Source organism: Drosophila melanogaster, chromosome 2L (genome assembly GCF_000001215.4).
Source record: "Drosophila melanogaster chromosome 2L".
Lineage (NCBI taxonomy): Eukaryota > Metazoa > Arthropoda > Insecta > Diptera > Drosophilidae > Drosophila > Drosophila melanogaster.
This window is the reverse complement of record NT_033779.5, coordinates 17,841,649-17,867,834: the sequence shown is the minus strand read 5'-3', so window position 1 is coordinate 17,867,834 and position 26,186 is coordinate 17,841,649. Positions and strand designations below refer to the sequence as shown.

General features: G+C 39.9%; 1 protein-coding gene across 2 annotated transcripts in view; it reads left to right on the top strand.

Moving 5' to 3' along the window:
- The window catches only part of CadN2 (Cadherin-N2), an 88,277-nt gene that overhangs the window by 7,413 nt on the left and 54,678 nt on the right, over positions 1 to 26,186 (top strand). The window contains exon 2 of one of the 2 annotated variants that reach the window (NM_136011.4): positions 3,150 to 3,898. The gene's annotated coding sequence lies outside the window, so the exon portion shown is untranslated. Of the gene's footprint in view, positions 1 to 3,149; positions 3,899 to 24,226; positions 24,302 to 26,186 lie in introns of those variants that run through there. The other variant, NM_001042903.4, reaches the window with a different exon arrangement.

Here is a 26,186-nt window from a genome sequence, read left to right as displayed (position 1 = left end):
GCGTTTTTGGAAAACATGAAGGGGTGTCCTCGTGAGTTGCATCATCCCCACAGTTTTGGCATATCACAGTGGCGACAATTGCATTGGAAATTGGATTAAGCACATGTCACAAGGAAATCAACAGCAGCTGCCTGCGAAAAATGAGGGAAAAAGTTCGGAACAACCCACTGAGGATTGTCAATAGAAGTAATATTTATTAAATGTATAATAGAAGTATTGAAAATCATTCAATATAGCTTTAAAGAACTAAATTCAAATCTTACCTTTAGTCTGTTAGTGTCTAAAAAATAAAACAATATCATGTATAACTGAAGCTTATCTCTAGTTTTTGCTTTATACATTGTATTATATTTATAGAGTATATTTTCTTAGGCGACTTGAACCAACATATGTCGCTCGTAAAAAATGCTTCCCATGTGCTGAACAGAGAGTGACTATTGCATCAAGGCACCGCAGCACCACCCACTTAGAAACCACCCGGCACCACAATCATAAAGAATCATGGAGAGAAATTGTTGAGCACAGTCGTCATATCTGGCCATAACTCATGCTTTGTCCCCTTGTTCCTCGAATCTGTCTGGAGTCCTTGCCACGCCCCCTTATCTGATGGCACGCCCCCTCCATCCGGCCCCATTCCCCGCCTTAATCTGTAGTCGCATTTGGATTCTGCTTTGCGTTTGGCACTGGTTTCGTTGACGTGACGTGACGCTGGAGTTTTGGCCTGGTTGTCCAATGACAATGACATCGTCATGTCTTTCGCAGAAACATGAGATGCTGCTCCACATCGTAGTCTAGTCCGTTTTTTCCCAGCTCCTGTCGATCCAAAAATGTGTGTATATGTATATATATATATATATATATGAACCGCATGGAGATGATACGTGGAATTCGAAAAGCGCGTGCCATGGCTTACACGTGTCAGTGGTCATGTCAATTGTCCGAATGAAGTGCAAGTTTAGTTCGTCCCATGTGAAAATTTGAGGCACTCACCATCCGGATAGTGAATTGTAAGGTTCTGGCATTGATTTCCAACTGTTGATGAGCTCAATCAACACGCTTTCGGATGAGCTGCCTGATTGCGGTTTATTTTAGCATTTTAACTCTGAGTCAGTATGGTCAACAAACACTAAGAATTGTTAAATATATACAACATTATTAACTTACCCAAGAAAACTTTGTTTTCGTGAGTAATTATGAACAAGTTCTTTTTATATGGCTGCAAGTAAAGTTCACCCAACTTAAGTAAGCTGTTGAAATTTGGGTTAAATAGAGCTTGCCACTAATTAGGCAACTAACTAGATTCTATGGTGATGAGACGCCAATAAGGTCGCAGTTGATGCTAATCACGATGATGCAGCAGCTTCCTCTGGGAAATTGAGCACTATAGCGAACACGTTGAGCATTAATAACTTGTGATTTATAGCAGGAGATTAACTTTCGCCCATCTCACGCCTGCATAAAATGGTGTTAAATTGCTACCAGTTCGATGAAAGTTTTGCCAAAAGTGTCAGTGGGTGTGTGTTGCAAGAAAAGTTTGCGTCTCTAAATCGTAGGGATGGGAAAAGTACGACTATTTGATAAATGGTCTATGTGATTGCCGGATAAATTTGCCTAAAGAGTTTAGCTTGCACCGAAAGACTTGGGAATTAGCCAGACTACCAAAGAATGCAGTTTAAACCAAACTTCCTCTATCCTTTTCATATATTAATGTAAATATCTTACCACATTGGTCGATTACTTCTTAGGTTCGCCCCCTTTATTCCATGTATTGTACAAAGCACAGTTGAGAGTAAGCCCCCTTAAAACGACAAACACTTGACATAATAACTGACAGCATTTGCATCTATTCCGAAACATAATGACAATGTCGGTCTGCGACCCTTCAGCGATTTCTAAACTGTCTTTTGTTGTGCCAAGCTCACAAAAAAAGAAATAGCTGGAAAATGAGGAAAAATGGAGAAGCGTGCATGGAGTGCAAGATAAGTCTCTGTTTTATCCATTCCCCTTCGCACTCTGCTCATTGTGAAAACGCCACAATGCACAATTTTTACGCGCTCTACTTCATAAATTAAATAGCAGTCTTTCTCAGCGAGTGCGTGAGTGTGTGTGAGCCATTCCACACATGCAAACTGGGAAATCACACACACAGGCCGCCGTATTGTCGTTTGTGGTTGCTAGAAAACAAAACGTCGAAAAAAGTGATTCATGCCACAAAAGAGACAAGCTCAAAAAAAAAAAAAAGAATTAAACAGGACCAAACTCAAATGCAATGGGAGAAAGTTTATTGAAAAGTGATTCCTTTTATTAACACAACCATCGTTATCCAGTTCGCAAGGATTATTTTAATCGAAGCAACGGATTTTGGATCATCGAGGTGATAAAAAAAAAGAGATCTTACTACTGAAACTTTTAGGTTCGAAATTTGGAGTCCATAAAGTTGTTTCCTTTGGGGTAATGAGTCATAATGGCACATAAACGGAGCCAAAATGGCAACAATAAACGGAAATAAAGCTCTCCTGTTTTATTTGCGTGACTTCGGTGAGCTGGGAGCACATTTGCCGGCTTTATTTAATATTTTAATTATGAAAAGGCTACTGTTTAACTCATTTGCTCTTTTGCCTGTTTGGCTTGCAAATATGCACATCGTGTTTTAAATATGGTTGAAAAAATGTGTCACACAATTATTCAATTTCGCTTTTATGTGCTCCGCATTTATTGCATTTTTAATCGCACTTAATATTTCAGTTGGTCTCGCCTCGTGTCTCCTCTCGTATGTTGTTATTTTCTCCTGTACAATATTTATTATGCCAATAATTTGTACTATGCTGTCCTTTGACTGCTTTTATTATTAATCATCGAAGCTGGGCAGAATTTAAATGCCAGAAAGTGTGATCTTGTTAAGCCGGCCACTTTCTTTTATTTAAATTACAAAATAAAGAGTTATTCAAATTGTATATATTAAATTTATCAGGTCAATTTAATTGATTATACTCCAGCCTTTTTCAGAGACGAAGAGAGAAAGATTGTTTAATTTTTGATCTCATCTCTACTCCAAGGATACTTAAAGCACTTGTATCTTCTTGTCCTGCTTTTGTGTACCCGAATACGCAAATCTAATCTTCATGTTTCTTCCTTTTACTCTTTTGCAGGGCTGGCAACAACTTAAGCTGGATTCAATGGGAAGCACAAAATCGCAATAATTGACAAATCCAGTTAAAAACTGTCCGATTCCCCAAACACAAAACACAAAACCAACAGCAAAAATAACTTAAAGTCCAGGCCAAGCAAGCAAGGCGAGAAACAACGGAGACTGAGTCCTCAAATTGCCCCAGAAAATTGCATAAAATTGCAGCTAGCCAACAGGAAGTGGAGAAGTGACAGGGAGAGATACTACGGCGATAACCAAAGGACACAGACGGGATAAATCCGAACGGGGTCAGTCATTTACTGCACGATTGCCAACCCCGACCAAAAGAACTGAAAGTTTAATTGCCTCTGTTATTCGGAGAGGAACGAGAAAGCAGGGAAGGCGCTGAAAGCGGGAAAATCTGGAAAAGCAGGAGAGGCAGTCGAGGCGAATGCAACAATTAAAATCAAAAAGTTTCGGACAAGATGCTGCTGCCTACGCCGTGGCGACAACAAATCCCAACTGCTGAGCGCATCCATCGACAGCCTTTCCGAGCCTAAGATCCTGTGGAACATCAAGGATACGGACTGCAGAATCCTTCGAGCAAAAGAGACGGACTGAGACTGAGCGCGATACGGAGAGAGATAGAGATAGAGAAAGGGGAGAAAACCGGCTGGCGAGTGGCGGGGCTTTTAAATCGCCTGCTTCTAATTTGAATGGACTCAACCGCATTCGACATTCAAATGCATATTTGGAAACTTTTGTTAATTGGTAAGTGCCAGTCCGTGTTATTTTATGCTTGATGAAAACGAAAACTTGACCAGCCTCGCTGATAACTTTTGCAGACCCAAATTAAACTGCACTTGAAAAATAATTGACCAAAAGGACATTGAAAGAAAGTTTATTAGAATTATTTGTAAAATGCGAATATTAGGATACAAAACACAACCTAGACTTTATTTAAGAATTTCAAGAAATTTCGCAAAGCGTATAACAGACAAGCAGTGAAAACAAGCTATATTCCAACTTTTAACGCGCTTTATACAATGAAATGGATAATAATGATAGAAAAAATACTCTAAGAAAAGAGGATCCGGCTTAAGGATTATATTTGTATAAGTAAAGAAGCCTAAAACATTTCACCCCTTCGAAATGCTTCCCAAATTTACTACTGCCCTCAGTGAGGGCAAGGCACAAAAAACAGGAGATAGGCAACCCTTTTGAATAAAGGGTTAAAAGTTGCGGCTCTCATATTTCTGTTTTTTATTTTTCCTTCGCCTTTCCTCTTTTTCCGTTCATATTTAACTTGGCCAAAGAGTTCTTTCCCGGCGAGTGGAACAATTTTTTTTGCCACCCCGCCTCTTCGTGAGCATTTCAGCAAGGCTGGTTTAAATAGTACTTTCACCTACTTTCTTCCGAGTTAAAGTTGTTGAGGGTTAACCCACGAGAGTAGACTCTCCTCCAGGGCAGCCAGAGAGCTTTTTAATTATGAAGCTGCATCTCTGGGGCGAATCTGCGGCGTTTTGTTAATTTGTATTTTTGTAGTTTATTAGAAAACAGAAGATTGCGTGCAGAACTGGCTGGAAAAGTGCCAGATGCTCAGCGGTCTTGAAATTCACCGACGAACATTTTAATATGCAATTGCTAGTGAATTGTTCATGTTTATTTGGGAAATCGAAGAGCATGTTTTTATTAATTATCTTTCTGGATTGTCATTTACATTACATTTGCGTCAGCACTTAAAGCATCTTTCGGCTGATATACCAATTCGAATTTACATAGTTCAATCGTACCCCAATTGAAAATTAATTTTAAGCGTTTGGTTGAAACTTTTGGCTGTGATTGCCATCCAATCGCTTCGCCATATTAACAGGCAATCAACTTTGATTAATATCGAGCACAAAGCCCTTGCCGCTCGATTCAAGTTCAATTTCAATTTGCGACCCGCATCCCGCTGCCGAAGCAATTGCATTTTTCCCTCAAGTTTGGAACTTTGACATGAGGACTTGCTGCACTTAATAAAGTTATTTATCTAGACCAGACTCTGCAGTTTAGCTCGAGGTAAGGACCATGTGCGTTAAGGTGATTGATGGCATCGATAAGTTCTTATAAATTGCAACCGCTTGCGGCGGACATCCAAGTCACTTTCTTAGCCGAGTATATGAACATACATATACAACAGACAGATAAGCCGGCCTTAAGCTTTGACATCTCGGCAGTTACTCTAAATTGCGCATACTAAAATTTGCATGAGAAAAAAAAGTAATCTCGCTGCCAGAAATTCCATTGCATAATTACGCCGTCACCACTGATTTCGACCCCAATTAAAAGTCAACTGCACTTGAGACTTACTTTGGCTGACCACACGCCGTCAGCGGAAAAAAAATTGGAGTAATGCAGAAATAAAACTGCTGAAACTTTTGCACCAAATACTTAATGAGTGGCTCATAAAAATTCTCATATATATGCAAGTTAAGTTTCAAAGCGGGCGAGGTCGAAAAACACAAATGTCAGACGCAAACAGAAACCTCAACAATTAAACTTTGACTGGACGACTTTACAAACTGGCAAACCAAACTGTTTTATAATGTATAAAGGTTTTCTGGCAATTGCCAAAACATAATCACTGCGAATTGCACAAACAACTCGGCCAGCAGACTTATTCAAGTGAACATATGGCCAGGATCTGACTCTTGCAAACCGAATGGGAGCCTTTGTGGTCCAGACGTGTGGTTAACTCGGAAAGAAATATTTAAAAAAGGCACAAGGGTAGACGAAAAGAAGGAGGTTTTAGCCTACTTCGAACGCCCTGAAAATATAACATGGTGATAATTGCGGCATTTCTGGTAAAATGAAAGATAACAATTTTTTTAGATATTCTATTTTTAGACATTAATTTTCTAATCCATTCTTGAATTTTTTTTTTTAAATATGTAAAATATAAAAAGGCAAGTAAGCTGTGGAGAAAATCAAGTTAAACTCTCCATAAAAGCTTTATGGCAGGACTCAACGAAGGATGGTTATGTCTTATAAAAGCTTTTACATCGGTTAGCAAAGCAAAATCCAGAACTCTTTTCGAAGAGCTTTTATGGTGCCTGTGGTACTTATATTATGTGATGAAAATGCTTTATGGCAAATATTTTATAGACAACTTAAAGCAATGAGTGGCTAGATATGGAGTGTTGCTTATCATAGGTACTTTCATGTCCATAATCCAAACGGTATAAGACAGACAATAGTCGAGTTGCGAGATGGGCTTACATAGTTGTCTAAGGACATTTTAGCACCACCAGAAAGCTTTCGCACGAACTTATGTGTACAACAGATTTTCGGAATATTACACTTAAGCAGCAAAGTAAACTAAACTAAATCCCACTATTAATTTGAAAGGGAGTTATTACAGAGTATTCTCTCATTTATAGCATAACTATAACTGTTATATCGGAAGCTTAAGAGAAAAATAGAACGAAAGTTAATCTTGATAGTCATTTGGAAATCAAATAGTAATTAATTGTTAAGGTGACTAGATACCAAGCAACACTCCATTGAAAATAAATGAAACATCGAAAAAATGTCAAGTGAGCTCAAAACTTCACATTCGCACGTCGCACTTAAACAGCATTATTCAATTTAGACGTCAGAAATGTCATCCGTAATAGAGACAAACTCATAAGGCAAGAAGGTCGGAGAGAAATGCGGCAATAATACAAACAAATTAGAAATTACGATGCGACAGAAGCGACATCAGAGGGGCAAGAGGACGAAGCCGTGCCAACTAACCCGCAAAACCATTCAGAATGTTAGCACCGAAGATAAGAGCAGCTACTACAAGTGCGACTGTGGATCTGACTGGGAGGACAAACTACAACCGGAGGGGAAAGCCAGCTTAAAACTATAATTTGTAGGTTGTTGCAGTCTGGCAAAGCCACAAACACACTCCACACTCGTGTGTGCGTGCTGAACAGTGCAAAAAATTCCCAAGTATAAACAATATTAAAACATTATGGGATTCACAGATCCTTGACGAAGAGCTAGACAATAAGCAAACCGCAAATTTTCTTATAGGACGAACAGGAAAACATCGATTGTGTGGCTGGGAAATTATGTTACGTGTATAAATATTAGCTCATTTCAAATGTGGACCCACATATTCCCTGTGTATTCACATGAGAGCCTGGGGTTTTTATTATTGTGGCTTCATTTGCAATGCACAAAGAGAGCGGTATGGTGGAGCAAGGGAGCAAGGGAAACAGAGTGGGGCCAATGCGTGGCAAGTTAGCGACCGCATCTAAAATGAAAAATCTCAAGCCCAAGCTACAAACAAGGCAGCAACATTTTGGGAAAAAGAGGCGAGCTACGATCCCGAGAAGGGACAACACTTGTGGCTTTTCCACTCACACTTATACTCACACGAGCAGTTGTTGCGGGTGCTAAAATGGCCACAGCCACAATTTGTGTTGTCACGAAGTAAATGTTGACACTTGACATAGACAAATACAAATACATGCGGACATACACCATCACGCACACATTCGAACGAAGAACGGAGTACGGTGAAAGGGAGAGAAAGTGAAAAAAGAGTTGCTAGCTAACCCGTTAGGAGTTTGTTTTATGCTTCCGCACACTTGACATTACACTGCCATTGCACATCCTCCCCCAACGCCCGTTTTGTCCCATTTCTCGTCCGGTTCCTCCCATTTTTGGCCCTCTTGCATCGTTTTTTTTTTTTTTGCAAGGTTATTTGGAAAGTCGAGAGCAAAGGAGCTGAGAAAATAATCAAATTACTAGGGCTGCTTAGATCACTTGAATTTAATTGAATTTTTCTCTGCGCGAAAAGGCCACACTAAATAAGATGTTCTATGTTGAATTCATTTGATGCAAGGTCACACTGGATATTATTAGTATACGTTTAAAAGTGAAGCTTGCATTTTAATTTGAAAAAGCTAAAGTATCCTTTGAAAACAAAAAATAACCGTTCTACGGTTTCGCTTAGTTTTAAGACCTAATAAAGGGTTGACTATTTTTCCAAAAATATCTAAGCCCTTCTTTGCATATTGGAAACTTAAAATCCTCTTCTAGAGTATTTCCAAGATGACTTTGACCCTCCCCAGATTGCTTATTTGGATAGGAATCGCTGCCCACACCATCCCACCACTTTTGTGTCGTTCGTGCCTTTATTCAATTTTACTTTGACTGCTAAACTCACCCCAACACCCACCCATACCGACACCCACAACCAATATTTTCCCTACCACGATCCCTCCACGTAGCCTTTAGTTGCCACTACTCAACCAGCCCCCGCACTCGCCCTACGAAAGCCCCATAAAACCCCCATATACCCCCAGGCACCCTGTTCGTGACACTCTCTGATAGCAAATTATTACAGTCTGATGAGTTCGTCCTGCTGATGAATGAATGCCGAGCCAATAAATTGTGCTCTGGGCCAGAGATACTGGACCATTTTCTGTTTTGTCTGTCGTGCCCCGTTTTGATCATTTTTTTTTTTTTTTTTTTGGGGTGAGAGTTGAGAACCTTGTTATATTCGAAGTATGGGTCACATCAATTTGTTTGCTTTATTTAAGTTTCTGTTTTGATAAAAATTGTTTGCATACTTTGGCAAGTCAGCTGCCCGGACTCTCATGTTTGAATGTTTGTCCATGCATTATGGACTCCTCAGTTAGGGGAGACAATATTTTCACAGGACCCAGGAATGCCGACCGTAGGGATTCTTTTTACTTTCCTAACACAACTTAATTAAATATATGTACCTTTTCCGAATTAACCACGTGCATAACTCAGGACCAAAGGCAGAATTCAAGCCGAAACCAAGGACCGCAGATGAGCGAGCTGGCGGTTGTACCAAAATATGTTCAAAGAAATTAATTGCGCCGGTGAAAAGAGCAGCCTTCTCAGGGCACATACCTGCGTATCCTTATTGGTCCTATAATGCGGTAAGTGGCCAAATGCATTCCAACTGCTTGAAGCTGCGACCCCACCGCAATCCCTGCAAAATAAACTACCTTGCGGTTCAAAGTTGATGCCCGGAAACTTTTCGGAATGCCTCGCGTCCGCAAGTTAATTAAAGTGCTTTATATCCTGTTGAGGAATCCGTGCACTTGGCAGTTTATCTTCAGTTTCCTGACTTTCTGGCCATCGAAGCGGTTTACTCCTCTCCCTAGCATGTGGGTAGCACCATATTTGTATCTCTACTTTTCGAAACCGCAAAGCAATCTCAGATGCTTTCTGCTCTATGAAATATAGATAGGAATAGTAGGACTAATTACAAAAGTAAAATTTCAGTAATTGGCTACAATGCTGGTTAATTTCGAAACAGCCCATATCTCTTGGTATTTAACACATTCACTAAGGAAATTCACAGCAGAATTCCGCATCATATTTCCCAGACAATTGATTGATTAATTCGACGCAGGCATAATTTGCAGTGACATTAAATTGAAATGAATCGATTCAAAGTAAAGTGTCATAGTTCAGCCGGCAAACAGGGCGTAATGCAAAACTTTAATGCGACAATTTGCAGCTGCCACAAAGACTCCGAGAACAAGGGAATCGGCTGGAGAGATGAGGGGAAAACTGTGGGAAAGTCGTGGGCGGGAAGACAATGGCGAACTGGCAGAGAAAAGTTGCAGCTGGAAGCTGGTATAGCCAAGCGGAAGCAAAACTTGCCGGCAACTTGCTGACTTCTCTGAATGAAAATGAAGTTTAAAAACCAGCTAGAGATCCCGAGCTTTGTTGGAATATGCCGTAATGATTGCAAGAGTTTTTGATTGTGACAAGGCGCACGCACACTAAAATAAGTCGGGTCATATATACAGACGCCTAAACGATGATAAATGTCCAGGCAGGCGACACGAATTTGTCAGGACCCCAAAAATAGTTGCTGATTAAGATCTTTCCTGCCACTTTCTTGGTGGCAGCGTGCAGTGGCATATAAACTGTGAATTAACTTGCTTCTCGGGCGGCAACATTTGTCTTTGATATTAAAATAGCCCCTGGCTAAGGGTGTTAAAATTAAATAAATATTTATGCATGGCCCAAATCAAAATTCGGAATATGACAAGTAGCAGCTGTCAAAGTAACTGCAAAGGATTTTATTGCTACCGCCGTAGCTTCAGGATGTCCATGTTCTTCTACCTGCTTGTCCTCTGCGGAGGAAGTGGCAGATGACTTCCTTTGGCTGAACCACATCCGGTGCTTTCTATTTTTGCCGTATTCTTTGGACTGGTCTATTCTCGGAGCGTGCTTCTTGATGCACGGAGAATTTAAATTGTAGAAATATTGATAGAAGTCAAAAAGGTTGAGAACAATCACTAGCTTATTAATGCAATTAAATATTTGTTTGTTAACTAGATCAGAATGTTGATATCATAACATACTAGAATACTTTTATAACCAATTATTGAATTTAATTTTTGAATAAATTTGTGTTCCTTCTTGCTTTGGTAACTCCCACTTCATTTCCTTTCCCTTGTCTACTTCCCCACAAGCCCTCGAGTATTTAGCTGGCACTTATTTAATTTTCATGTAAAGTTGATGCTTGCTGAAAAAGTTTCCCTCGCCTTTGTTTAGCAAAAGTTAAAGTTAAACTGTCTTCAGCTTGAAAGCCAAGCAGTTCGCAAGCGTATTAGAAATTCCAGTACGCAAAGTTGGTGTTCGCTGGTGTTTTTTTGTGCGCTTCTGGCAGCGGCTTCCTTTGACACAAGAAGGTGGATCCTTTGGCTCTCGTCCCTGGTGAAGATTCCTATGCTTCTTCATTTACTTGCGGCTTGCCACCGTTGGGGCCAAGTTTTCATTATTCTTGCATAATTGAATTCCCTTCGGGGGTCAACAAGTTGATAAGACAGCATAAATGCGAGCATTATTGGTCAAGATTAAGAGATTGCAGGCAAATTAAATCCAATTTAACATTAAATTTAAGTCTCAATATGAATGAAATACAATGATGACTATTCCTTTTTCTTTATGAAAATGTTTTAATTTAAGCAACCCTTCATAAATTTGTGAGCTTAAGTAAGCTTATAATACATTACATATTAAAAGCGTAAATTCGCTTAACATTTGGCACAATAATATACATTAATAATATTAATGTTGTTTTTGGCTGTCTAAATGTTAAAATAATAGCAAACGCAGTTATCCCCTCTATCTAATAAGAAGAAAAACGTAACCCGTATCACCAGCTTGACTGAAATTTAGGGGATTATTTATGCCCTTACCATGTTTGTCCATCAAAATATTAGCATACATATTTTCTAAATTTGCTATGCCCCCTACATGCCAGTGGCGAGTTTTTGCCCGTGTTGCACGTCACATTTGATTTTTTCACTGCATATTTACATAATTTCGCTGCATTTGAAAAGCGTGCCTGATTAGGCGCTTCATTTGGTATTTTCGATAATAAATAGTGCAATTTTAGGGCCATGGTTTATGGCAATTTATGCACCTCATTATCATAGATCGATGAAAAGGTATAAAAAGCGCAGACACTTTTTCTCACAATTTGTCACGTTTTTCTCGAGGGAAGGGCAGCCCCCTTTTCCCTATCAAGGTCGTCTTTAGCTGCTAACGAGTGTCAGCTGCGGCGGCGAAATCTTTGAAATTCATGTTCGGCATGCAAACGATGTCACAAAGCGCCGCCTGCCAGGATATTTGCCTTGACGAGCGTGTGTCAAGCTGGGTGAAATCCTTTGGCACTGGCAAATCGAATTTGGTCTCCTGCGGATTACGCTTTGAGCCCAGAAATGGCGAATTGTGGCCGAGTTTCCTGGGTTCACTGCACCCGCACACCACAGCCACCGTCTATGAGGAAGCAGAGTCCTTTATTTCAATTCACTGTTGCATAAACGCGGAACGGCTAAATGTCTTGAAATATACAGCAGCAATTTGTCAGAGTGTGCGTGCGCAAGAGACAAATAAACAACAATTCATTTGTACGGAAAAGAATAGATGCGAGCGGAGTGCACTCAAAAAATAAGTTTCAGTTGTTTTAAATAATTAATAAGATACTATTTATATTAATATCATCTTAACTAGCCTTAAATATCTTTAAATATCTGTGTACAGCATTGAATTTATTTAAACATTGCTAGAATATGTCCAATCTGGTTTATTCGAGTGTCGCATATTAACGCACTCACTCATGCAGTTAGTGTGTTGCCGTGCAAACCCTGGTAACCCTGGAATAGTGCACTCTGTGGCCAACTGTACTCGTTCTTTCGCATCATTCATATGAGGATTCATTCCATTGGCATTTATCTTCGTTCTGAACTGGGCATTGTTCCTACTTATTTGTGTGGGCAGTCCCCTGTCTTTTGTAGGTTGATTTGTACAGAAAATAGATGGTCAGACAGGACATGTTAATGCGTTGGACAGTTGACAATCTACCTGGGAGTGGCTTACCCCTTCAGGCATTGGCGTATTGACCGCATCTTTGGCCATTTTGTAATAGTTACACTCGTTCCAGAGCCCAGTGCTATTGTCATTAGGAAAACGCATTTCAATGCTAAGTGCATGTCTGTGACCGTGCAATATCAGCCCAAGGCTTGAACATGCTGCCTCTACGGCTTTTTTCCATCATATCGCCTGCCACATTTTCGCATCCAACTCCAGCTCGGTAAAGTTAATTGAAATTTAGAGCTCTCGAAATTAACTTTTCAATTATGCCTCCGCAATCGAATTCTGCACAGAATCCCAGCCCATGGCTGCTTTTAATGTTTGCCAGTGCTGCACTGGCGAGTTTATAGCATGTTAAATGTGTTTTATGTTGACAGTGTGGTCGCTCTTTCTGCAGCTCGAGCACTAAGAGAATTTTTTGGGGAAAGGAAGGGAAAGTGTTCGTAAAGACTTGAATAGCCAAAAATCATAAGATGTTATGTAAATTTATTGATTTCTGCTAACAATAAGGCATCTGTTTTGCTTTATAAAACGAGAGGAATTTCTTAAAAGTCTTCTCAAGATATTTTCGAGAATCGTATTGTTTTGAACATATTTTTTGTCAGTGTTTCCTAAGTGATCGCAGCCAAGTCCATTACCATCCGAACTGCTTTCTGTGTATGCGGTGCTGTTCTGTTCCGTTGTTGGTGGACAACATGTTGACAACAATAACAACGAGTGCATACATGCCTCGTTGCAGAAATTATAGACATAAAAGCTATGTGCCAGCCATCCTGCCCAGGCACACATCCGGCTAAAATATCGTTCTACTCGGCCAGAGCTGACATGACAGTAACTTCAGCTGCAATGCCAACAACGGCAACAGCAACAGCAATAGCAACAAATGCAACGACAACAACATCCAGAAGACCGGCAACAACACAAACTGTTGCACTGCCTTTGGTTGCAGAATGACATTCATAGGTGGTTCGAGAAGGGGCAACATTTTTGGACTAAGCTGGGGCATAAAAACTGCATTTATGCATGTGACGTGTTGCCCGCTCCGACACGCCAGCAATTTGGCACAGAAAGCCGGGGTACAACGGGCCAGAAATTTTTGGGTATAAACGGAAGCGAAGTTTTTGGGTTCTGCATCGGAGATTTTCCTGTCATTGACCACCACAACGAGCGGTTTAGTAGCGAACAAAATAAAAAAATCCACCTGACATTTTAAATGGAATGACAGGTGGCTGGCAAAAAGGTTCTTCCAGCTCCTTGAAGGACAACTCATTAAGCGGATCGACGTGTAATAGCTTAGTCTAATTATTATGCACAGTAGTAAGTTTTCTATATGTTTGTTTCACCAAATTTATAATCCCTCAATGGTGTTTTAATTAGTTTTAAGCATCTATTATTATTTTTGTGTTACTCTTGATTTTTTGTAGCGTTGAAGTGCGCTAACAACTCCCAATAAATCCTCTTAATGGGAAAACAGCAGAACAAAACCCAAACCCCATCCTTCTCCCCATTCTAAGTGTTTTCCCCGTTCAGATTAAAGACCTCTAAAAAAATGACGAAAAAAGTGAAAACCCACTTCAGCTGGAGAGCACTTGAAGTGGACGTGGACTGCATCAATGCAGGACGTGTAGATCGGGCGAACCATATACAAATTTCTGTACTTTTTGGGGTCAACGGGATAATGCCGATGGGCGTGGCAGATGCCCCTAACGCACATGTGCCAGTAATTTACATGCCTGTCTATTTGCCGGCGCTTGGAGGTCGCTGGCTGTCAGGACACTGGTGAGAAAGGCAGATGGATGTGGAGGGAGTTGGGTGGGTTGCGAAAAGCAAAGGGAAAAGCTGGGCAAAATTCCGAAAGAGTGAGAAAGAGCGCCAAAAAATGGGACATGTAAAATTCGCAAGAAAGACGCCCATTGCCAATGCAAAAGGCAACCTTCAAAACAGTTGCATGCATTTTTCAATTTTAGAATGACGAGGCGATGGTTTATACGCCACACCCCCTATATCCACCCTTTTTCGCTTTTCCCTTTTTCCATTTTCCAGCTCCATCCCACTTTTTTGCCTCCCTTGCATGCAGGCGTTGGTTTTTCTACTGGCTTAAAATTTCACCGCATGACATTCATCATAGTGCACGACCATTGCGGCCCCCAGCTGTGTGGGATGGGTTAAGGCTGCCACTGCTTTTTTCTCTCCGTGTATGTGTGTGCTTTAGATATTTGGGTTTGTTTTTGTACCGAGCAAGGGAGCCAGAGTGTGTGTGTAGCCAAAACAAACATTGCAAAATTTATGTCGTCTCATAAATTTGTAGCATAATTCTGGAACTGCTGCTCTGCAGCCGCCACTCGAAAATCTTTGGCTGCAATTTTGTGCTTCTGGCCAAGAGCAACCCAACACGACCCGCTTCGACCCGGATTTGCCTTTTGGACCAACTTGGTTTGGCCTTTGAGCCGTTTGCCTGGTTTCTTTTCTCTGTTTGTTGGTCTAACGAACCGCGTAAATGCAATTTCTCGACATTCTTTTTTGTTTTCCCTCTATTTTGTTGCTGGATAAATCAAACATTTCAAAGAACTTTAAATTGAAGCTTATAAGCCCATAAAGCCACTGGACAAGGTAGAATAAATTTGAATATTTTTACGACTTTAATTTAATATAGTTAAAATATATGACTTTTCAGGATACAATTTATTTAAATATTATTCGGATAATATATTATATAAAAAGAAAAAAAATAACTAACAGAATATTCTACTAACAAATATATATTTCCTTTTTCTGAGTGCACCTAGCCACAAATCAAACTCAGCTATCGAGTCAAATGAATAATTGGCAATAATTTGACGGGTTCAAAGGCTGCAACTGGCTGAAAGTTCAATAAATTGTGTGAAATATTCATATCTCCTGTGGCAGCTGCAATGGCAATAAAAGTTCAGCGAAGTGTCGATGGCTGAAAAGTAGCCACAAGGGCATTTCACAAGGCTGTCAACAAATGCCATTCGTCCAAAACTTTCGGCATGCTAATCAAGGCATTCAAAGCCACGGAATCCGCATAATCGGGCTGAAACTTGGGAGCTGCCGTCATCAATTATTACCGGCTTCGAGGAATTCACGACTTAAGTCGCTCTGTGTGCATCTCGCATAAATCAGATATTAAATTATTTGCACTGTTGGTGGCTTAATGGCAAGAGTCACAGCTTGCGATGTGTAATGTGCTTACGTGGAAATAGGTTAATACCCGAAGACTAGCTTAGCAGATTGCGCATACGCTGCCAGTCGCAGTGGTAGTTAAACGACTCTTTGGCCATGTCACTCAGACGGACCCTCTGACTTATGCATATGCAAGCATGCGGGACCAAAGTAACCAGGTGAGCCAGATAAACCGACAGGGAACCAAAAGCCAGGAGCCAGGAGCCGGAGACCAGATCTCATGCCAGCGACAGCTCAGAAATGCAAGGGAAAACTTTCCCGAGGCTGTGCAGCAAGTAAATGCACGAATTAGTTATACGACGAAAGTGATTTCTCTGCTGCACTCAAAACAATAACTAAGTGCAATTATTTATAATATGTACATATTTATGTATACAATATTGCCATGCATAAGATTTACGGTTGCACTAAGAAAGTAAAGAAGTAAATAATCTCTTTGTGTCATTATTTATTTTTTTTTTCAATTTTAAGTAAATATTCATTTTCAATTACTCACGCCATCATCATAAGCCAAACATGAGCAAACAAATTACACATTTTTGTACCCTCTGTAAGGACTTTTAAACGGTGGCTTTCACCTTTGTGGACTTATCCAAATGAAGTAGTAACTCTGATTAAGCCCGATTATGGTGGATGATAGTTCACTATTTCATACCAGCTTCCGACAAATTTACTTCCCCCAGCAAATGTTGCCGAAATCTGACCGCAAACATTTTTGCAACTTTCGCCTGGAAAATAAACTGAACTTTTAGTACGACGAAAATTGCGGCTCCAGCAATTATTCTTGCAGCTCTTTCGGCAAACAAAGGCCAACAGAAAAACAGGAGGCAAGGGATCTCCTGGGTTGGCAGGAGTGAAAGCCACCTTCGTTTCAGCAAAACATCCTTCCTGAGTGACTTTCCTTTGCCGCTTAGTTGACTTGCAAAATGGCTGAAATTTCAGCAGGCAGCCAAGCGGGCCCAATTTGACCTACATGCATGGCAAAGAGGACAAAAAGGCCGAAAAGGTGGACCACAGATTTTAATAATTCATTGAAATCAGCGAAACTAAAGCATTTTAAAGCCCTCTTTTAAGCTTACTTTGCTTATTGAATTTACATTTTATCTATCTGAGGTTGGCCTTCCGGCACTAATGCCCAGATTTGTAAATTTATAAATTCCAAACAAAAAAAAAAAAAAACCATTATACATTCTGAATTATGTTGAGCAATTTGTGGCTGCATTTTGGAGGAAACAACTTAAGCTTTGTCATTAATTTAGCTTTGAGGTCGCCGGCCTGGTCAGCAGATTTTCAGTAGACCGCAAAAAATGGCTTTAAATCCATTTTATGGGCATGGCCATTAACCGAAATCTGTCTGTCATGTGAGGCAAATGGTACCGATGATTCGCATACGGCACATGAAACATTTTTGGGGAAAGCTCTTTTAATTTTATGGCAGACTCATTTGCCTCGAGGTAAAAGTGGAACTATTGGTCGTTGAAATGGTTTTTTTTTTGCCAGGAAATCACGCATACGCCGGGGTAAACACATACATTTATAGAATCGGGCTTCAAAACTTTTTCGGGCCCTCAACTTTGCTCATTTAAATGCTTATTAAATATGCCTGGTTAGGTTTTTAGGAGAGCCCGTTGGCTAAAAGGGTCTGAAAGGCTAGAATTCGAAACGCGGATACCTCACAAAACTATATAACGTTAAGAGGGTATCCGCCAAATGAAATCAATATCAAAATCAATTGGAATACGCTATAACTAATTAATACTCTTAATATATTCTGGCTTTAAATAAAATAGCAATTCTGCGTATGAAATGTAACATTTTTTGATAGGTTTTCTTTTGGACTACGATTTTATTTCATATTTATGACCACAAAAGGTTTATTTCGAGTTGTAGAATTTGTTTGCCAATGGTTCTAAAACGCAAACGCTACAACTAAAAGCAATATGCCATTTAATGCCAACGGCGTCGGAGGAACGAGCCCAAAACTATTCGGGCACAGTGGTAAAAATATAATCAAAATAGAAATTGTTGATTTTTCGTTTCGTTGTGCATACTAACGAGTTTTAAAACTTTAACCCACCAACCGAGCGACGCACTTCCACATACACATTAACGTTAACCCATTCCCGCCCCTTGACACATTTACTCCCAGCGCATTCGATTTCATTTTGCATTTGTGGCCCTTGTCGTAGCCTTTTTTTGTGCCGCTGCCAACTGGCGGCCCTTGTAATTTCCGCTGCGTGTTTTCCTTTTTTTTTCGCCTCGTTTTTCCAATGTTGTTACCCTTTTTACTTTCGCTTTCACTCTTTCGACACGGGGAGCAGGCTTCCCAGAGCCATTAAGCTCCTTGAATGGCCGAATGTCCTGGCTGCTCCTGTCGCTAAACTGCTAAATGTCGCATAATTATCGTATTTCACTGCGCGTTTTTTCGGGGATTTTTCGGTCCTCCCTCTTGTATATGTCTCTCATTATTGTCTGCTCTTGTTTTTTTTTTTTTTTTTTTGGTAAATCCTTTTTGAGAAATACACATATTTTATCGCTTTGAATTTGACAAGATATTTGCGGCATAAAACGGAATGGGTTTTTATTCATTTCGGGCGGAAAAATATTTTTGTTAACGTCTTTATAATGAGAATTATATTTTGCAGCTAATTAGAAAGGTTTCCCATAGAAGGACCTAGCTAAAAGGATTCTGACTCGCTGAATACTGTGTCCTGTATTCATGTGAGTTTCTAAGCCTCCTTATATGTCTGCGTAAATTTTCATAATATTCGTTGGGCACACATTATCTTTGGGCCATTAAAAACTTTCCGCCCACTCCAATTAATGTTGACAATAACAATTAAAATCATTTGAACCATTCCAGCTCACTTGGGCCAACGTTTATACCATGTATTTTCACTGCAATAGCCATAAACTATTTGCACAAAACTTTTCTCTTCGCGGCATCGTTAAAAGGACAACCAGTGGAGCTTCAAGTGTCCCTTTTCCAGACTCTCGCAAAGCCGCAGAAACTTTCGAAAGTCCTGCACTAATCGTTTGATACACACACACACATTTACTGCAAAAGGAATATAAGTGTTCTGAAAATCGTAGACAACTTTTTAGGTGCACAAAACACAAAACACAAGTTTTCGTTAAAATTATTTTTGGCTCCCCAAGCAGCAAGTATTGTTTTCCCGCCCACGTTTTCCTCTTGGCGCCTCTCCCACACTTTTTTCCTTGTCCCTATTTATGTCTTGGCTTTTTTTTACGATGTAGCCAGGCGCAAGACAACATTTTATTATTTTGTATCGTCTTATATCCGTTTACACTCTTCTGTATTCTCTGTATTTTACGTGGCCCAGCGAGCCTAAAAGTTTTTCAAACAATTCCACCCAACTGAGTTTAAAAATAATTGCTTCTTAGCTTTGTGCGCTTGGGTATCTCCTTCATCCCTCTAGTCGCTTTAGTCTAAACGTTTTATTGTTTTATAAATACTTAATATGCGTTGTAATTACTTTCAAGCATCTTATCAACGTTTGTTATCCTCGGCTTATAGTCGTTCATCGGGTCCTTTGTGAGAAAACTAAAATTGTGGCCGAATTGTGTGCGGTTTCATTAAAGGGATTCGACCCGCTTTCAGACATTCTTCCATTTCAACTCTGTGGCATCACACAAATGGTCAGTGAACATGTGTGGGGAATGCTTGTGGGGTCGGCTAAGTGTGAATTTAATTAGAATTTTACTACAAAGCCTTGCAGACAGCTTTTGAAGTGGGTTAATGTCATTGACGCGCTTCCAAGAAGTACGCCAATTCGGGCGACCAGGAGCTGGGTGTGTGTTGACCATAATGTCTCCATTTCATGGCCAATAAACAATGGAACCAAGCCTCCTCAGCTCTCTAACTCGATGTGTTGCCAAGTGCGAAAACATTGCTGGAGTTTCAATTCATATAAATAAGCACATGCATGTATATGTACATATGTATTATGTATAAATGATGGCCTGGCAGCACACAGCATTTGCAATAACCCAACAAAACGTAGAAAAGGCGACAAATGCCAACAATGGGGTAAAAAGTGGCCAAATAAAATCCATAAATCGCCAGACAATGAAACAGACATGACGGTAAAAGCGGGGGAAATGTAATAAAAATACAAGTCACAAAGCAAGAGGGTCCTGGCAACCAAACGTGGACTTCATTTCTGCAGAAAAATGCAATGCAAAGAGGAAAAGAAAAAGAAAACTGCATTTTGTTGTGGAAATTTTTCGGACTTTATTCCGTCGTCCATCTCGTTTTTAATAAAATGTGCCAAGCCCAACTCAAGTCAGGTCGGTTCAGCCGGCTTAGACTCAAAAGCGAGCTAAGCTCGCTCAACTGTAGTTATTGCCATTCTGCTCCTGGTCAGATCCCCAGATTCCCCGACTACCAGAGCCAGCAATATCAAGAGCTGTCGAATCTGGGCGAAAGGACAGCACATCCCAGTGCACACACACTAGCCCAGCACTTGACCACATTTGAAAAGAGTTATGAATATTACAACAAGGTCTGCAGGAGAAACGTTGCTTGGGGTTCCCCTATTTTTATGACCCCAATGTGCTTGTGTGTATGTTGCGTTGAAATTGTTATTTTTCTTATTTATTTCAATTTATGAGATTTTTATATGCGCACTTTTGTGGCCTCAGTTTTCATGCAGCCAGTCGGGCAGAGTATATTGCCTTCTAAATATGTTTTTTTTAATCAAATTTATTTATAAACAACAGCTCAAAGGAAGTCGGTAAATTCTGCAGCATATAAGTTACCCGATATCAATCTAAATAAATCGTTTCGTTTATAGCACTCTTCGTCTCTCTATCTGCACTTATTTCCATGTTCGTTTCCATGTTTACCAGTCTATTATTCGAAACTATCTTAATCAATGCAATTCGGATATTTTAGGACATTTTTTTACTGACATACAGACTTTAATTAGTAAAATACGGAAGCAACTGTCCTTTCTTGCTGTTTAAATAAAGTTCAAAACCTTAACCTTTAATGAAGTAATCCAGTCGATTTTTATGTTGACTTCCCCAATGAACTTAAAATAAATGGGGGCCAAGTGCTGCAAGAGATTCGAGCAAATGAAACCTTAACAAATTATCGCATCCATTACTTGGCAACCTTCTGAAACCATTCGAAGATTAGGAATCCCAACCGCCATTGCCACTAATTCAATTTCAAGGAACACGCGGAAAAGACAAAACTGAAATATCGGATGGGGCGAACTATATAATATATATATATATATGTACGTTGCTCTGAAAAACTAGTTTGAAGAGACTACAACTCGGTCACGAACTGCCATAAAAAGCGCAGTGAAAATGGGAAAGCTGGAAAATGGGGAAAAAAAGAGGTGGCGGTCATATCGGGGAGCGGTGCTGAAAGACTACCGAGAGTGTGTATTGGAGTTGATATTTGCGCATCAGTGAGCACATTGAACTGTCAATGCCAGAAAAAGGAGCAGGCGAAGAATAAGTTCGCTGGAAAATGAGGAGGAAATGGGGAAGCGCGTCTCCATTGCCAATTTATCAATTGCAGTTGGCAATTGACAACGACGAACCCGACCACTAATGCAGCCATTGCCTTTTTGACCCGAGGGTTGAGTGCTCCATTGGGGAACTGCCTCATCATCACGTGCGTGTTGAAAAAGTAATTACATCGTGGACTGCCAACTATAAATAACAAAAGGGGGCTGCGAAGCAACGACACAGTTTTTATTGCAACTTTAAAGTGTCATTTTGGGGCATAAATATTCCCCACAAAAAGATCGCTCCTTCTACGGCTCTCCAGCCTCTTCGGTTTCCTTAGTCTGCATAAATCAACGTAAATGAATGCTATTTAGTTGATGGCACAGGCCAGGAAATGCGCCGCTTAGCCGAACACACTCGCAAGGATGCACACGCAGCTCCTTAAAAATATACACCTAGAGAAATATGGCAGAGAAATTGAAATATTATTTTTGGTATGCACATTATTAAAGTTAATGCAAATAGCATTTTGTTTATTATTTACAATATATCTGAAGTATTACTAAAGGGAATATATATAAAAGGATTCATATGTGGTTGATATTAAAATTGTGTAGTAGTTGTAATGAGTTTGTATCTCCGAAATATAAGAGGACATGATATTTGAGAGGACTTAAGGCAAGTGCATATATATTTTGAATAGTGCACACAACTCTGTCGGCAGTCTCCAACTGGTTGCAGTTACAAATGCAGTCAGTGGCTGGCATTTTCCACATGCATTTCTCAAACGTTCAAATGTGTACGGAAACCGAGGCCAAGTGCAGGCGGAGCTCTGATGTTGCCAACCGAAGAAAGATGGCCCAGAGAGTGAAGTGCTGAAGCCAAAGGGGCTGGATTCTGTGTGTGTTTGTGTGTGTGTCTGTGTTTGGCACTTCCGTTTGATATTAGCCCGCTCTCTTCTACGAATTTAGTCAACATCCACAAACATTGGCGAAGGCACTGGCCCAGCCCCCACGATGGCTTTTCTGGGGGTTAATGCATTTCTGCGGTTTTGGCCAGACTTGAGGGGATGCGTTCGGAGAGCATTTTGTTGCGTCTTGAGTAACTGAAGATGTTTGGCCTGGCAGCCAAATGCGAGGCAGACAGGCATATTTTGCATATTTTGGGGCTAAATCAGCTACGTCCATAAATGCACTGCGGAAATGCATAATATAACTCTAACTGCCTTGTCGAAGATGCCTGGTAGGCATCTTGAATGGCATCACCGAAAGCGTTTTGGATATATATCAGAATCAGGGATTAATTCAGCAAGGTGGACTGTTGGGTATTTGGCGTAATAATAAATCGTATTCGCTTAAATCAAGTTTCTATGGTCTTTTGAACATAATATATAAAATATATTCATATAGGTGGTCAGATTACGCAATATGTGAGCAAATGTTGTTTATTTAACAGCATTATGCCTGTTCAAGTTTTAAATAAAAATACGTTATTTTCATACCTTAATTAATGCTTAAATTGTGATAATAAAATATGTTTATCTATGATTTTTTTTTTGGTAAGTGAATGGAAATCCTTGAATGGCATTTACACAATCGCGAGTAAGGTGAAAAAATATTTACAAAACATGCAACTTGCACTTTTTGCTTGCATTATAACATAAAGCCAAATTCGCAATGCAAATAAACAAAGGGGAGCGTGGAAATTAAATAAATAAGTTGCAGAATTTTTTCGTCACTCCGTAGAGGGTTTCGAGATTTTTCAACAGGCGATACTCGGGTTCAGGGATAATGCCTTTGACAGGGGCGAACACTCAGGTTGGGGCGTCGACAACATTGTTTTATTAAATACAAAGTAATGGTCCTGCCACCCGCACATGTCCGCATACCCACATATATGCACCTAGCCACTCGCACACGGATTTACACACACACATACACTCATGGCCGCACTCTGACTCCGGAACGGCTTAAATCATTTTCCAACTTTCCTCGTTTTTTTTTCGTCCATTTTTTTCATATTTCCTTGGTCTCTTATTTTTGTTGGGAGGCACTTAAATTATGCAACAATCGCTACACACACGTACACATGTTCATCCTCTCAGCCGCACATACAGCACCATGAGTTATGGTGACATTGCCCAAGTTGCGAAATGTAATGCTTCAACTGCCAGTTTAGCCCCAAAAATGCCGTTGACTAGTGTCAGGTGCAGCATTAATTGAAAATGCTTCGCAATTTCTGATCGCTTTCAATGTGATTAAGGTGTACCCAGGTAATTTAATTAGCCATCTATTCGGATTTATCCTTGTTTTCGCCTTTGACAATTGTCGGAAGTAGCTTAACATGGAAAGAGAAAGCGACTTATGTTGGGATAAAAAGAGAACTTAACGTTATGAAAAATGAAATGGACTTATTCTGTAAGCTGGTGCGAATTTAAGAGAGGCACTCTGTTGAAAAAAATAACATAGCTGTTAAGGCTTATAGTTTTTCAAAGAGCAACTGGACAGGAAGTCTTTTGATTTTCATAGGAATGAATGGTAATATTATCAGTACTTAAAAGTAATAACGGTGCATTTACTCAGCAAAATGTTATATTTTTTAAGATTTTTAAGCAGGGCAAACAGTAAATGCGTAACTTTTATAAAAAAAATATTGCCCACTTTTGGGGTCATGCCAACATGGTTATCCTGACTTGTTGAGTTAACAGAGCGAATGCTTCTGCGTCCGTGCTGTTAACTAGCAATGGCGACCGGCAAGAGAAAATGTCCTTTCATTGGCGAAAGCCGGCTACTGGCAACCTACTAACCTACTGAGGCCTCTCCCACAATCGCTTGTTATCACATTAGGAAAGGTCCTTTGAATAGCAGTAAGTGCCACTGTAAATGCTACTGTACAGAGAGGACTCTGTACACTGCAGCATCCCGACACCGAAGTCGCAGGACACATTTTCAGTACATTTTGAGTTGTTGACGGCGGTGTGCGTGTTCTTCGGCATCCGAGAGCCCGATAAAATATGTGTGTGCGCTTTCCGAGTGGCTGAGTTGTGAAAAGCATGAAAAATTACACCCAAATGTAAAGTGGCTCCTTGCTTGGCAGCAGTTCCTTCAACAGAAATAAAAACGGAAGATAAATTATTTTAATGTGATATGATAGCCGAGAATTTACTCGCGCCGCGCTGATAACGCACAAATTTCCACGGCAATCAATTTTAGTCGAAATAATAATGAAAGGAATTAAATTGAAATATCCGCGCTAGAATGTGGCATCGTTTAAATGCCAGTTTATCACAATCGTTGCGTGCGTGTGTCTGCTTTAATTAAAATCCATCCCAGCCGCGTGCTCTTGTAATGATTAATGGAATATGGAATCAATTAACTCGAATGGTTAAAGAATGGTGTCAAACTATCTGTGGAATTTACACGCACGTTCACAATAATTAAGCAGTGCTTTTTCGCGGCAAAATGGTGTGAAAAGTTTTGAAAAAGAATTCGCAAAACTTTCGCGGTGCGCTCACGTGGAATAAAATATTTGTGTGTAATCAGGAATTTAATTAAAAGTAATAAAACTAATGGCACGCTGCACGAGTGCGCTACAATTTGCGAAAGCAACGGGGAATAAAACAAGAATAATTAAACTGTTGATGGTCGGCACCGTAAAAGCGTTTTAAAATATATGTTTAATACAATATCAATGGTATAACACACTTACCGAGTACACTATATTAGCCCAAATTCGGTTTTGATATTCAATGACCAATGAACATAATGGAAAACCGATACAAAAAATTAGGCTTTACCCAACCTAACAGCAATTTCTGTGCTAATAACTAGATCATGTGTATATTCATTAAATATACGAATGTTCCTATTTATGAATACAAACAAGATTTTCGATTATTAGTTTTGAGTTTGTCATCGCCTAAATCACCATTAATTGTGGCGCAATGACACCGACAACAAATCCATAAACATCGTGTTAATTATATCTAAAATGTGTGACTTCGATGGTGTGGATTTCAAACCACCGCCCGTCATAAAATGGGCTATCTATGTCAATAAGCTCTCTTGCATAATGAACTGATAGATAAACAAATCCGTTTCAATGCCAACTCAAACAAATCTATACGACTGCACTCGAATATATTTAATATATGTATAACTAATTGCGCGCATAACGCAAACAATTATGGACAGTACAGCAGCAATATCACCACATCGCATTCGGGCCACAAATCTAAAAACACTAAGCGGCTTATGAGGCATTCATGTTATGTACACACAGTGTCAATCCCGAAAAAATGGATGCCCATCAGAAACATGATTAATCTCAATTTATGACATCATCATCAGAGGACGAGCCTGAAAATCAGTGCTGGAAAAAACAAAAATAACGATCAAGCTGGCAATTAATCAATCAATCAAATTATCAATCAACACTTTACGGTGAAGTGAAGCAGGAGCTTCGCAAACTAAGCCATAATTGACATTTATGGCTGATGGGCTTAAGCCCAACTAACCCCAAACCGTATGGCATGCATGCGTGAATATTAGGATGCTTCCATCCTGATTCACGGACAATATGATTTATGCAGCAGCATAATTAGTGTCCTGGATATACAGCATTCGGTTGGCCATGTACCCCTGTCATCGTTGCTATTATCCTGCTGCCCTAATCACATTTCGCATAATGTGTAACTTAATAAAATAATAATATTTCCGAAATTATGCTTTTGCTAATTAGTTGCATAAATCAAGCCATAAACCGGATGAATATCCTCCTCCTGGCCCACTTCCTTGCTGCCCTTCTAATTGATTTGAGTTGTAGACACGATTTTTGCATTTATCCCTTCTAATTAAATGGCACTACATGTGCCGGGTTTATATCGCCATAAACGTTACCAAAGCCAGAGTGCCCGTCGAAAGTGCTCCGAATCTCGGCTATTTCACACCTCGACTTT